The sequence below is a fragment of the Oncorhynchus mykiss genome, chromosome 27, assembly GCF_057628025.1.
Source record: "Oncorhynchus mykiss isolate SJ-2025 chromosome 27, ASM5762802v1, whole genome shotgun sequence".
NCBI classification, from domain to species: domain Eukaryota; kingdom Metazoa; phylum Chordata; class Actinopteri; order Salmoniformes; family Salmonidae; genus Oncorhynchus; species Oncorhynchus mykiss.
Window position 1 is genome coordinate 32,045,551 of NC_143048.1, and position 13,980 is coordinate 32,059,530.

Genomic DNA, 13,980 nt, shown 5'->3' on the forward strand with positions numbered 1-13,980 from the left:
ATAATGGAGAGGGTTTTTCCAAGGATGCTATTGACGTATATCCCATGGTAGCTATTGAGGTCACATTTGTATAGCCAATTAGCCAATTGGAATATATGGTCTGTATATTTTATAATTTAATTGAGGATACCATCAACACCACATGCCTTTTTGGGTTGGAGGGTTTGTATTTTTTCCTGTAATTCATTCAATGTAATTGGAGAATTCAAGATTTGTATTTGATCATGTATATGTTATTGCTGGTTGTTCTTTGTTACATGGCCATCATCCTTCGGTTTTCTGTTTGAAATGTTTAGATTTCATAGGGAAGCTGAGAGGTCAAATATGTGACCGACTGGCTCGAATCGGTCCTATTGTAGCAAAATTTGAAATTCTGTTTTTTTTACATTGGATAAAAGTAAAGACTCTGAGCTAGAAAATGAAAATCATACATTACAGATGAGGAACAATCGGAAAGTAAGTTGATAAACTTGTAAGCTCACTTTTGAGAAAATACCCTTTGAATGTTTTGATACTACTACTGGAGAGCCATTCTTTGTCTTCACCCATTCAAAATCAGTCACACCCTCTTAAGGTTTAGCCCCACCCATCTCTTTAAGGGTTGATCCAAGTTTTGATCCAAGCATTCTGTACTAACAACAGCAGTCAAGCCCCAAAGCAAACATGCTAGCTACATCCAGACACAAACGAGAGAACAGCTCACTCAACATTACTCTCCTTAGAAGAGCTGGTTATGATCTGGTCTGTTATGTTATCCAAAGCGTTGGTGACTGCAACTGTGCTGTCAGATTATGTGTATGTATATTCAGAGCGTTTTGCTCTCGGATCGCACGCTGGACGCTCTGGCCAATGAGTAGGTTTGATCCGAATGTTCTGACCGCAAAAATGGAAGAGTCAAGTGGAAGGGGGAAAAAGTCAGGAACTTGTACGTCAATAGAACCAATAGAATGTTATATATATGTATGGGGGATACAACCATCCCAGCTCTGCATATTTAGCTGCTAAGAGACAGAATCAATCAATAATTTGTTTTGATACTGTCCATATGTAGCTTGTTTTTGGTTGCAGGTTCAGGAACGGCTAAAGAATTGTAACATTTACCTGGAGATAACTATGCAAATAGCACTGCTGGATGATTTGAAAAGTCATAATCAGTTGATCAATAATATAATAATACTTTTAGCAACAAAAACAATTGTTTAATTTACAATCTGTAGATACTATGAGAATAGAAAGGTTCAAAACTTTTGTAAAACACCACAGTTAAAGAATATATGGCAAATAGAAATCAAAACTGGATGGTGTTAAGAGATAGATGGGAGGGTTGAGTGGAGCTGAAGGGTGGGACTAAAAACAACAAGATAACTCATGTAAAATATACTGGGTCTGTAAAATGTATATAGGTTCAGAACTTTTGTGAAACAGCACAATTAAACATATATGGGAAATAGAAATCAAATCCGGATAGTCTTCAGAGATAGATGGGAGGGGTTGAGGAAAGCTGAAGGATGGGAAAACTATACAAAAGATAACTATTGTAAAATACATTTTGTCCGTAAAACGTATATACAGTCGTGGCCAAAAGTTGAGAATGACACAAATATTAATTTTCACAAAGTCGGCTGCCTCAGTTTGTATGATGGCAATTTGCATATACTCCAGAATGTTATGAAGAGTGATCAGATGAATTGCAATTAATTGCAAAGTCCCTCTTTGCCATACAAATGAACTAAATCTCCCCAAAAAACATTTCCACTTCATTTCAGCCCTGCCACAAATGGACCAGCTGCCATCATGTCAGTGATTCTCTCGTTAACACAGGTGTGAGTGTTGGCGAGGACAATACTGGAGATCACTCTGTCATGCTGATTGACTAAGTCGAATAACAGACTGGAAGCTGCAAAAGGAGGGCGGCGCTTGGAATCATCCTCTATCAACCATGGTTACCTGCAAGGAAACATGTGCCGTCATCATTGCTTTGCACAAAAAGGGCTTCACAGGCAAGGATATTGCTGCCAGTAAGATTGCACCTAAATCAACCATTTATTGGATCAACAAGAACATCAAGGAGAGCGGTTCAATTGTTGTGAAGAAGGCTTCAGGGTGCCCAAGAAAGTCCAGAAAGATCCAGGACCATCTCCTAAAGTTGATTCAGCTGCGGGATCGGGGCACCGCCAGTACAGAACTTGCTCAGGAATGGCAGCAGGCAGGTGTGAGTGCATCTGCACGTACAGTGAGGTGAAGACTTTTGGAGGATGGCCTGGTGTCAAGAAGGGCAGCAAAGAAGCCACTTAATGCTTGTAATTATAAAATAATTATAAAAAATTCCATAGTAACATCTGACAAAAATATCTAGACACTGAAGCAGCAAACTTTGTGAAAATTTATATTTGCGTCATTCTCAAAACTTTTGGCCACGACTGTAGTATGAATAAGCTGGAAGTAGAAGCATTGTTGTTGTTGTCCATTAGTTTACTCCAATTACGGGAAGGGTAGTAGGGTTAGAGGAAAATAATAAAGGGACTTTTTTTTTTTTAAACATACAGTATCAGTCAAAAGTATGGACACACCTACTCATTCAAGGGCTTTCCTTTATTTTTACTATTTTCTACAATGTAGAATAATAGTGAAGACATCAAAACTATGAAATAACACATATGGAATCATGAAGTAACCAAACATTTTTAAACAAATCTAAATCTATTTTATATTCTATAAACTAGCCACCCTTTGCCTTGCATACTCTTGGCATTCTCTAAGCTAGATGGGATGGTGTATCGCTGCAGAATACTGTGGTAGCCATGCTGGTTAAGTGTGCCTTGAATTCTAAATAAATCCCTGACAGTGTCACCATCAAAGCACCACCACACCATCACACCTCCTCCTCCATGTTTCACGTTGGGAACCACACATGCGGAGATCATCCGTTAACCTACTCTGCGTCTCACAAAGACAAGGCGGGTGAAACAGAAATCTCACCTTTGAACTCAGATCAAAGGACAGATTTCCAATGGTCTAATGTCCATTGCTCGTGTTGCTTGACCCAAGCAAGTCTCTTTTTCTTATTGGTGTCCTTTAGTAGTGGTTTCTTTGCAGCAATTTGACCCTGAAGGCATGATTCACGCAGTCTACTCTGAACAGTTGATGTTGTCTGTGACTTGAACTCTGTGAAGCATTTATTTAGGCTGCAATTTCTGAGGCTGGTAACTCGAATGAACTTATCCTCTGCAGCAGAAGTAACTCTGGGTCTTCCTTTCCTGTGGCAGTCCTCATGAGAGCCAGTGTCATCATAGCGCTTGATGATTTTTGTGACTGCACTTGAAGAAATTGTCCGTATTGACTGACATTCATGTCTTAAGGTAACCATGGACGGTTGTTTCACTTTGCTTATTTGAGCTGTTCTCGCCATAATATGGACTTAAACTTTTACCAAATAAGTATATCTTCTGTATACCACCCCTACCATGTCACAACACAATTGATTGGCTCAAATGCATTAAGAAGGAAAGAAATTCCACAAAGTAACTTTTAACAAGGGACACTTGTTAATTGAAATGCATTCCAGGTGACTATCTCATGAAGCTGGTTGAGAAAATCCCAAGAGTGTGCAAACCGGTCATCAAAGCAAAGGGTGGCTACTTTGAAGAATCTAAAATCGATTAACATTGATTAACACTTTTTTGTTCACTACATAATTCCATATGTGTTATTTCATAGTTTTGATGTCTTCATTTTTATTCTACAATTAATAAAATAGTACAAATAAAGAAAAACTCTTGAATGAGTAGGTGTGTCAAAACCTTTGACTGTTACTGTATATATTTACAAAAAATATATGTGGGGGATTCGAAATGATGCAGAGTATTATATTGATGGAGGCTACAATCTATCTGCAATATTAAAGCTGATCTACCCCCTAAAAAAAATAATGTATCTCCTCTCTGAACACCTTTTGCCTCACAAAGCAACATGACAGAAAACATGCCGGTGTCAGCAGTCGGGAGGTGAGGGGCGCAGCGTAGGTGTGTTTTTTGTCTCCTAAAGAATGAGGGGAACGAAGGGAGGAAGGGTAAACAAAGATAAAAAGATTATAGTTGTCGGCACGTTCAGAAAATAAATCTGACATCAGTGTTTTGGTAGTCTGGAAGAAAAAAAGCTCCTCATTACTCAACCAGCACACAGCCAAGGTGACTGCTCTCTACACCTGGCTGTTACTGCACCTGTCACCCCAAGGCCACCACCACACACCTGTCCCTCTCGGACTCTAACCTGCTCACCTCCAACACACAGATAAATAACATTTCTGGTATACTGTCTGGGAAATCATACACGGAGGACTCGCAGAAAATTGGCCATCTAAATGTCTGAAACAGTCTGAATGTCCTCTAAGACTAACTTGGCGTTACTTTTGGTGAGTCCTATGATTAATCTGATGTATTTTCACCATTTTCTCCTACAGACATCCAAAGACAATTGGAAGACTACAATTCAGAGTATTGGTTCAGTTTTCTGGCTGTATCATAGGTGTTACGCCAGACTGTCAGGATTTACTTTCAATACTGTGTGTTTGCTGGTGGTAGCCTCAGACAAGGTGAGTTTCTGGGCATTGTCACTGTGCCAGATTCCTCCCTGTGTGGTGATGGTGGTGGTAGAGTAACTGGTTTCACTCCAGGGGTAGAATGGGTTGGAGAACACTCAGACACCTGCTGTGATGTCCCGGTCAACTCTTGCTACATCAATTCAATATTTATATCTAAACCAAGCGTGATCCAACCCTGAGTTAACTCTGAGGTGGGCTACCCCTGAGATAACACTGAGGTGGGCTAACCCTGAGATAACACTGAGGTGGGCTAACCCTGAGATAACACTGAGGTGGGCTAACCCTGAGATAACACTGAGGTGGGCTAACCCTGAGATAACACTGAGGTGGGCTAACCCTGAGTTAACACTGAGGTGGGCTTACCCTGAGATAACACTGAGGTGGGCTAACCCTGACATAACACTGAGGTGGGCTAACCCTGAGTTAACACTGAGGTGGGCTTACCCTGAGATAACACTGAGGTGGGCTTACCCTGAGATAACACTGAGGTGGGCTAACCCTGAGATAACACTGAGGTGGGCTAACCCTGAGATAACACTGAGGTGGGCTAACCCTGAGTTAACACTGAGGTGGGCTAACCCTGAGATAACACTGAGGTGGGCTAACCCTGAGATAACACGGAGGTGGGCTAACCCTGAGATAACACTGAGGTGGGCTAACCCTGAGATAACACTGAGGTGGGCTAACCCTGAGTTAACACTGAGGTGGGCTTACCCTGAGATAACTCTGAGGTGGGCTAACCCTGAGAAAACACTTTGAAACCACCGTGGTTCAGCTCTTCTAACACAAATCCAATCACGCATATCCAGAGGCTTCAATAAAACACACTCTCTCTCTTACTCTCTCTCTCTCTCTTTCTGTCCATCCCCTTTCTTTTATATTTGTGCCTGTTGTCTTTGTCTCTCCCCAGATGGAGCTCAGTAGTAAAGTTCAAGGTCTTATCAAAAGTTGGATTTCTCCTGGCTGAAGAAAACACTCTGATGAAACCAAAAAAGAACAAGTGAAGGACAGAGAGAGGAAGAGAGAAAAAGAGAGTAAGAGAAAGAGTATACTGTACTATTCTCCACCTCCCCTGCAGTGAGATGCTTGCAGTGATGCGTGCTTGTGTTGTGCCGTGTTGTGTTGTGTGGTCGTGTTATGTGGCTGTGTCGTGTTGTGTGGTCGTGTTGTGTGGTCGTGGCGTGTTGTGTTGCGTGGTCGTGTTGTGTGGTCGTGGCGTGCTGTGTTGCGTGGTCGTGTTGTGCTGTGTTGTGTTGCGTGGTCGTATTGTGTGGTCGTGGCGTGCTGTGTTGCGTGGTCGTGTTGTGCCGTGCTGTGTTGCGTGGTCGTGTTGTGTCATGTTGTGTTGCGTGGTCGTGTTGTGTTGCGTGGTCGTGTTGTGTCATGTTGTGTTGCGCGGTCGTGTTGTGTCATGTTGTGTTGCGTGGTCGTGTTGTGTGGTCGTGGCGTGCTGTGTTGCGTGGTAGTGTTGTGCCGTGCTGTGTTGCGTGGTCGTGTTGTGCCGTGCTGTGTTGCGTGGTCGTGTTGTGTCATGTTGTGTTGCGTGGTCGTGTTGTGTCATGTTGTGTTGCGTGGTCGTGTTGTGTCATGTTGTGTTGCGTGGTCGTGTTGTGTGGTCGTGGCGTGCTGTGTTGCGTGGTCGTGTTGTGTCATGTTGTGTTGCGTGGTCGTGTTGTGTCATGTTGTGTTGCGTGGTCGTGTTGTGTCATGTTGTGTTGCGTGGTCGTGTTGTGTGGTCGTGGCGTGCTGTGTTGCGTGGTCGTGTTGTGCCGTGCTGTGTTGCGTCGTCACGTTGTGTCGTGTTGTGTGGTCGTGGCGTGCTGTGTTGCGTGGTCGTGTTGTGCCATGTTGTGTTGTGTGGTCGTGGCGTGCTGTGTTGCATGGTCGTGTTGTGCCATGTTGTGTTGTGTGGTCGTGGCGTGCTGTGTTGCGTGGTCGTGTTGTGCCGTGCTGTGTTGCGTGGTCGTGTTGTGCCGTGCTGTGTTGCGTGGTCGTGTTGTGTGGTTGTGCTGTGTTGCGTGGTCGTGTTGTGTGGTCGTGCCGTGCTGTGTTGCGTGGTCGTGTTGTGTGGTCGTGCCGTGCTGTGTTGCGTGGTCGTGTTGTGCCGTGCTGTGTTGCGTGGTCGTGTTGTGCCGTGCTGTGTTGCGTGGTCGTGTTGTGTCAGGTTGTGTTGCGTGGTCGTGTTGTGCCATGTTGTGTTGCGTGGTCGTGTTGTGTGGTCGTGCCGTGCTGTGTTGCGTGGTCGTGTTGTGCCGTGCTGTGTTGCGTGGTCGTGTTGTGCCGTGCTGTGTTGCGTGGTCGTGTTGTGTGGTCGTGCCGTGCTGTGTTGCGTGGTCGTGTTGTGCCGTGCTGTGTTGCGTGGTCGTGTTGTGTCATGTTGTGTTGCGTGGTCGTGTTGTGCCGTGCTGTGTTGCGTGGTCGTGTTGTGTCAGGTTGTGTTGCGTGGTCGTGTTGTGCCATGTTGTGTTGCGTGGTCGTGTTGTGTGGTCGTGCCGTGCTGTGTTGCGTGGTCGTGTTGTGCCGTGCTGTGTTGCGTGGTCGTGTTGTGTGGTCGTGCCGTGCTGTGTTGCGTGGTCGTGTTGTGCCGTGCTGTGTTGCGTGGTCGTGTTGTGTCATGTTGTGTTGCGTGGTCGTGTTGTGTCATGCTGTGTTGCGTGGTCGTGTTGTGTCATGTTGTGTTGCGTGGTCGTGTTGTGTCGTGTTGTGTTGTGGGGAGGGCAGCAGCCCTATTTTTGGAGATGGGGACATATTAACCTGCAGAGATAGGTAGAGCCTGACCGCACCGAGATGCTCAGATCCACTCTTACCCACTGAGGAGAAAGAGAGAGAGGCGGGGGGCTTTTATCCATTAATATAGGGGCACAACGCCAGTCATTAAACAACTCCTCTCTCGCTCACAGCAAAAAAATATATACTTTTGAAGTAGACATATTTACTGAAACCACAGAAAAGTCTAATTTTTTCACATTCGAATTATGGCCCTTCCGATCTAATGGCTTTGCAGCATGAGTTAAATGTTAACTTTGGAAGTATCAGTCTGATTGACTGCATGAACTAGCTCAGCCCATAATTGCATTTATGAATCTTGGATCATATGGCACATCCGTTCTACTGTACTGCTTACACTGTATGATTTAGTAAGATAGTTACAATATTCAGATATACAGTTAATAAATTAGCATGTTAGCATGTGTGTATTATATACCAACTGTAATTCACTAATGCTATAAGTAGAACTGTGATGACTGAAAAGATTAATGCCAGATGGTAATGCCCATGATATTTTGCAACCTGGGCAACAGCCAATTATTCATCACAGAAGAAAACAATCCTCACAGACAGACATGACGAGAAATGTTTTATAAGTAAAAAAGTTATAATCTCATCAGCTTGTTGAGAGAGTTAATTTCGTGTTGAAAGGAGAGGGTAAATGGCGTGTGTGTGTGTACAGCATGTGTGTGTGTGTCTTTGTGTATGTCATTGAGAGAGAAACTTCTTCTCTCTTTTCATCCTGAGAGAATATGTGTGATTGTTTGGGGCCGCCTGCGGCCAGCAGGGAAACAGGAAGAGAACACATTGAGTAAATAAAACCGTCTTTGTACAGAGAGGTGTGTTACGCACTGTAATCTGGTTAACACGGACACACACACACACAGCTCTAGTCCCCAGTCACTTAGTGTTTCTGATAGGAGTCAGCAGTGTGTGATTCCTCCTGGCAGTCCATTCTATTTGCCCTCTCTCTTTTCTATTATAAATATTGGGAAACGGCCAGAGGACTGTGATGAGAGAGAGAGAGAGAGAGACAGAGAGAGAGAGAGAGAGAGAGAGAGAGAGAGAGAGAGGAAGAGAGAAGAGATAGAGAGAGAGAGAGGGACAGAGGGAGAGAGAGAGAGAGAGAGAGAGAGAGAGAGAGAGAGAGGGCCAGAGAGAGAGAGAGGAAGAGAGAAGAGAGAGAGGACCAGGGGAGAGGGACAGAGGGAGAGAGAGAGAGAGAGAGAGAGAGAGAGAGAGAGAGAGAGAGAGAGGAGAGAGAGGGACAGAGGGAGAGAGAGAGAGAGAGGGGCAGAGGGAGAGAGAGAGAGAGGGGCAGAGGGAGAGAGAGAGAGAGAGAGAGAGTGAGGGGCAGAGGGAGAGAGAGAGAGAGAGAGAGGGGCAGAGGGAGAGAGAGAAAGAGCGAGAGAGAGAGAGAGACAGAGAGAGAGAGACAGAGAGAGAGAGAGAGACAGAGCGAGACAGAGTTATATCTATATCTACTGGAGAGTGATCAGTAACACCTGTCATATCTACTGGAGAGTGATCAGTAACACCAGTCATACCTACTGGAGCATGATCAGTAACACCAGTCATATCTACAAAAGAGTGATGAATAATACAAGTCATATTATATCTACTGGAGAGTGATGAGTAATACCGTTCATACTGTATCTACTGGAGTGATCAGTAACACCAGTCATATCTACTGGACAGTGATCAGTAACACCAGTCATATCTACTGGAGAGGGATCAGTAACACCAGACATATCTACAAAAGAGTGATGAATAATACAGGTATTATTATATCTACTGCAAAGTGATCAGCAATACCATTCATACTGTATCTACTTGAGTGATCAGTAATACCAGTCATATCTACTGGAGAGTGATCAGTAGCACCAGTCATATATACTGGAGAGTGATCAGTAATACCAGTCATACGGTATCTACTGGAGAGTGATCAGTAATATCAGTCATACTGTATCTACTGGAGAGGGAGAGAGAGAATGTATGTTCCTTCATGATAGATGGAAGCCTGTCCTTGTGGCCTTTATGCAGAAAAAAGAGAATCATCAACAGACAGAGTAGCTACGGTCTGCCCCACAGCTCACTAATCACACACACACACACACACACACACACACACACACACACACACACACACACACACACACACACACACACACACACACACGCATGTTTGCACAGACTAAACACGTACCCACAGACACAGACTAACTATGTAAACACACACAACAAAACTCAAACTGACAAGACAAACAAAAAAAACACAATTTATATTAGAAAGGAAGTCCAGCACCTCCAGTTTTAGAGATTAAAAACACCTCACATCAAAGGAGCATTGGAGCTGGAACTGGCAACCCCCTGCTAACCTCGGCATGCTTGTGTATGGTATGTACATATCCTATAGTGGACGGTCAATCCCCAGACATCAGTCTAGTCATATCCTGTAGTGGACAGTCAATCCCCAGACATCTGTCTAGTCATATCCTGTAGTGGACAGTCAATCCCCAGTCACACACTCTCCCCCGGACACAGGACACCCCCCACTGGGTCTTGTCCACAGTGTACATACTGGATTACACGATACTGTCGCCAAGCACGAGAATGGTAAACACACTGACTGGGACTCACATCTAACATGTGAGTGCTAGAGAAAGTCTCTCTGGGTGTAAGGGACTAAGTGAGAGACACGGAGGGGCTTAACGCTATTTACTAATGCTACTCTGTAAATATCTGATCAGAAAGTCATTATCCCTTGTGACAGGTTTTCCCAAACTTGGTCCTCGTTTAGATTTTTGCACTAGCACTACACAGCTGATTAAAAAAAAAAAACTCATCATCACGTTTTGATTATTTGAATCGTGCACCCAAGGGGTACCCCAGGACCGAGTTTGGTAAACCCTGCTTTATGAGACTGTATGGCTAGAGGCGGAGGGGCCAGTCACTCTGAACTACTGTTACAGACCACTGGCACAATATAGGCTCCTGGATACTAATGCACACCTGCACATGCACGCACACACATACTTTTTCTCAAAGGAGTGCGGCTGCGGGGCTTGTACTGAAGACCATTTGGAAGAATTTGGGAGACAAGGCACACCTGTTAATTGAAATGCATACCTTATGAAGCTGGTTGAGAGAATGCCAAGAGTGTGCAAAGCTGTCATCAAGTTACAGGATGGCTACTTTGAAGAATATAAAATCTAAAATATATTTGACTTAACACTTTTTGGGTTACTACATGATTCCATATGTGCTAGTTCATAGTATTGATGTCTTCACTATTATTTTACAATGTAGAAAATAGTAAAAATAAGGTTTGTCCAAACGATTGCCTGGTACTGCATGTCGACGTTCAAAGGCACTTAACTTGTGTGGCATTTCAAAATCTTTCCAACATGGTCGACGATCCCTGCGACAGTGAATACTTTAATGTAAAAAATGTATTCATGGTTATTAACTTTTATTGTGCGTGTCATATTTGTCAAACTTCAAATGGAAATCTGTCAAGCTAGCAATCTGGTTAACTGGCAAGTGCCAGCAGGACTAAGGTTAGCTAGTTAGCTAGGCGCCAGGTAGGTGAGCTGGCTCGAGCTAACGTCAGATAGTATGATTTGAAAATGCTGGTGGTGGAGAAGTAAAGTTAGGTAGCGTTGATGATTCATAATCAGTTTAAAGTAATTAATGAAAGCTGGACATTAAATGCAGGTAAGCTCTGGGAGCGAGCGTGACATGAAAGTGACTGAAGTCAGACAAGTGCGCATTGTCCCCTGAGGGTTCACGCGGTAAGTTCATTACTTTGCTTCGATAGATAACGGTAGCTATACATTTTAATGTTTTAACATTATTTGTGTGGTAGAATTTCTTTGGAGAATATATCCATTTTTAAGATCACTATCCCTATGCGAAATCTAAAACGCGCCAAACACGTAAGCTAGCTAACGTTAGTTAACTCAACTCAAAGTGTTGATGTATAATGTTACCTAGCTAGTTGCATGAACACATATTTCTGTGTCATATGTGAATTTTTGGGGGAAGCATATTTTGTCAAATGTTCTTATTAGATATGCCATATTTCCTGGTTATGTGCAACTATGTTGGCTTGCTAGCAACGCTACTTGTCTGGCTTGCTAGCAACGCTACTTGTCTGGCTTGCTAGCAACGCTACTTGTCTGGCTTGCTAGCAACGCTACTTGTCTGGCTTGCTAGCAACGCTACTTGTCTAGCTTGCTAGTGCAACATGACAGGTGCACAAAATAGCACAGCCTAAGCTTGATTCAATGGCATGCTGCCTAATTACAATGCAGTACTTAGATTTTTGAAAAATAAAACTAATTCTGAATTAGTTATGTACTATTCAAATAACATATGGTTATTTTCTGACATTGATATTTTGCTTGGGTGTGAAACAAATCTAAAGTCATGAATATCATTTTCTGTAATTCTCTGAATGAATAGTAAAACTAGATTCCAACCCTAACGACAGATTTTTACCTTGTCAGCTCAGGGATTCGATCTAGCAACCTTTCGGCTATTGGCCAAATGCTCTAACCAGTAGGCTTCCTGCCGCCCAAAAGGTAAAGGTAAGTTTAGGTTGAAATTACCTGAGATGGACAACATAACATGTTTGTATCAGTTGGAGTCAGTGTGGGGCTGCCTCAGTTCTGACATAATTGCTCAGATTAATTTAATTTCTCTGCAGTCACTTTATGTCATGGTATGTAGAACATCTTTGTTCCTACGGGCTATCATCTACAAAAGTTAGCCTGTCTGTCCAATTGCAATCTGAGCTCAACGACACTGTCACCTTTTCTGCATACAACATTGATGGCCAGCTGCTGTTGACCCCCCCAATGGGTTAATACGAGTGAGACAGAGTTGAACGTTTTATGATGAGTCATTATTTGTCCAATGAAGCCATTATGAACCTAGTGTTACCATGTGTATTGTTTTGATATTCCAAGTGCAACCTCTCAATGTTGTTCTTCCTCAGCAATGGCAGCTGCAGCTTGATGCTGACCATACAAGGAAGATAAAGCTCAGCTCCAGTCCAGCATCTGTTGATGACTAGATAAACAATTTGAATGCCAAGTGTGCAGTATGAAGACCCTAACTTTGATGGACAACTTAGTTAAATAAAGGTTCAATTTTAAAAAGTGGAAGGAGGAGATACAAGTTCTACAGCTGAGTTGATAGAGGTAGAGTTGAAGCTTAGAGAAGGAAGTGCTGCCTTTGAAAGGAATGGAAATTACTTCAGTTATCTAGAGACCAAAAACATGATATCTTAGAGAAAGTTGCTTCTACAGTGTACAGTTTCTAGACTTACCCAAATGACCGAGAGATAGGAAAGGCAGCTGAAGGTCTTGTAACGAAACACCCTTGTCTGAAAGAGGCAGGATCTGACACTGGGTGGAATGGATGGAAGAACAGCATCAAATTCAAGATGGGTAACTACATAACCAAGTTGAGGTGAGCAGGATGTCAGGAGGTTTCCGTAAAGCGCAGGAAAAAGAAGCAGAATCAATCCAGAGAATGAACCACCGCACTCAAACATAAAGAGACCGGGCAGAATGTACTTTTCTGCCAAATTTTCCCCTTGGAGCGGACTCGGAACGTCTTGAAATGCTGAGGCAGGAAATGGTCCAAGAAGTTCAGAAGATGGAAAGGAACTTACCCCTGATCGATAGGAAGATGCAGACCACATTTGCCCTGCGGCACCAGGGTATAGTCATTGACACGTCACCTGTAAAGGAGGTCCTTGATCTCTGGCCTGCTCTGCGCATGGAGTCACAGGTAAACTTGCAATGCAGTTTATACACACATTTGATCTGCTTTAATATATTCGTTTTACTGAATTAAATTGTAATATTGTGTTCCAAACTTGTGATAACTTCTAAATACCGTCCTTTGTTGTCTGTCATTTCCAAATGTATGCAGAGCGCCAGTGAATTTTCAAACCAGAACCTGCCAAACATTTTATATGCTGAGATTGACCGACACACCACTCGTTTTGATGACCTTGTATAGACAAAGGGCATCAAAGACTGGAAGGACTGCTTATGCTTTGGTTGACATTCTGAGGTGTCATGATCTACAGGTAATACAGAGGACTCTGATCATTATTGCACTGGAATCAGATCTTGGTCGAATGCAAATATCAACTACTTATTAAACCTTGAGGGGAGAATTCCCAGACACCGATTAAGCCTAGTCCTGGACTAAAATCATTCTCTAAGGAGATTATCCATTGAGTTTGTTTTTTAGTTCAGGACTAGGTTTAGTAAGTATCTAAAAAGCACCTGAGAGTTTGCCCTTTTGGGACTATTCCATTGGTTCCATTGTACCAGGTTCCTTATTAAACCAAGCTCAGCACATGTCACAAGTAATTTAAGGCTAAATATAAAAATTTTCTCTGTTACCAGGTAAGATTAGTAAGCCTATGTCATAAAATTGACATTGATGTATCCCTTTAGGAAGTACATGATGCCCACACAAGGCGTACAACTGTTCTCTGTGCTCTTCCTGTGTTGCTGCGCGAGGAAGTCTCTGGATTTTTCAAAACATGCAAGGTAGGTTTCCTGTCATTCTGGTTATTTTTAATT

The 13,980-nt window shown here is 43.2% G+C and overlaps 1 protein-coding gene and 1 pseudogene across 2 annotated transcripts in view; one reads left to right on the forward strand and one right to left on the reverse strand.

The window, feature by feature from the left end:
- LOC110507154 (calsyntenin-2) overlaps nucleotides 1-13,980 on the reverse strand; it is a 445,555-nt gene that overhangs the window by 246,124 nt on the left and 185,451 nt on the right. The gene's annotated exons all lie outside the window — the stretch shown is intronic.
- LOC149971295 (uncharacterized) overlaps nucleotides 10,777-13,980 on the forward strand; it is an 88,494-nt pseudogene continuing 85,290 nt past the window's right edge.